The 1,180-nt window shown below is 39.6% G+C and overlaps 1 protein-coding gene and 1 long non-coding RNA gene across 2 annotated transcripts in view; both read left to right on the forward strand.

Annotated features, from left to right (window-relative positions):
• The window catches only part of LOC139026499 (ribonuclease inhibitor-like), a 152,489-nt gene that overhangs the window by 122,127 nt on the left and 29,182 nt on the right, over positions 1–1,180 (forward strand). The window lies entirely within an intron of this gene.
• Positions 7–924, forward strand: LOC112077810 (uncharacterized). Its single transcript, XR_002895504.2, has 2 exons — positions 7–317; positions 845–924. It is a non-coding gene; the product is annotated as an uncharacterized lncRNA (long non-coding RNA).

Consider the following 1,180-nt stretch of genomic DNA (forward strand, 5'->3'; position numbering starts at 1 on the left):
GATCTGGCTACACTCATACTGTCCCTGACCGTAAAGAAAAAAGCTAATTGAACAATAAACTTCGGCGTCTCAACACTGTAGTGAACTCCGTCGTTATTCCCCAAGATCACCTCAGCAACTCTGCGCGTAACCGGGCAATATGCTTGGCGCCACACCGAACGTGGACGCGGACAGATATGTACGGGGACGCGGACAGTTCTGTACGGGGAGACGGACAGTTCTGTACGGGGAGACGGACAGTTCTGTATGGAGACGCGGACAGTTCCAGAACGCGGACATGAGCAGTGCAACACAATCAACTAAACCCAGTCTTTACAGTGGGTTACATTAGTAATATTCATTTTTTATTATTATGTAAAACAAACATTCAAAGTTTTTTTATAACAATATTTTGAGATCTGGGTCCATATCGTCAAAGTGTCTCAGAGTAGAGAATTGGTCGTATAAGTGCTGAGAATAAAGTCATTTTACACTTATGGGTATAAATTAAAGCTATGCATGAAGTCTCTAGTCCTACCTAGTCGGCAGATATTTAGGACACCTCGTGAGCTGTCCTAAGTAGTTAAGAGTTAACAGCAGGTGTCTTGATAATACTATAGAATCATGCAGCGAGTCAGTGGTTCCTGAGCCACATGTAATTGCTTTGTAGTAGTTAAAAATAATGTTTTTATATTTCTATATAGTCAATCCATTAATAATATAGACCTACATGCAACAGTATGTCTTGTGCTTTTGGAAATGATGTACTGTATGTATATTAATTATGTATAACAAGTGATACCATGTATAACTGCATAGCATTTTGTCTTCATTTTGGCAGATTAACTCATGCTTATTTCTGAAGATTAACTCAGGTTGGAGTTGGAGCTGTGACCGAAAGGTGGCTGGTTCGAATCCCGGGCCGGGCGCTGGAAAAAACAGGTGGAATTGATCTGACCACTGGAGGGCTGCTGGGTTCACATCCTAAAAACATGAACCTTTTGTTGATCAGAACTCTAGAGGTTCTTCTTCACTGAACCCAAAATATATATCACTTTTAGTGGTTCCATATATTAAGGAAGTGATAGAAGCCTTTTTGGTTCTATAAGGAACCTTCTTTTCTAAGAGTGTAAAATAAACACGTTTTTCTTTTGATTATTTAATTATCTACATCATGTTATTTCAAGTTGTCCCTTTGGAG

Source organism: Salvelinus sp. IW2-2015, unplaced genomic scaffold (genome assembly GCF_002910315.2).
Source record: "Salvelinus sp. IW2-2015 unplaced genomic scaffold, ASM291031v2 Un_scaffold4933, whole genome shotgun sequence".
Lineage (NCBI taxonomy): Eukaryota > Metazoa > Chordata > Actinopteri > Salmoniformes > Salmonidae > Salvelinus > Salvelinus sp. IW2-2015.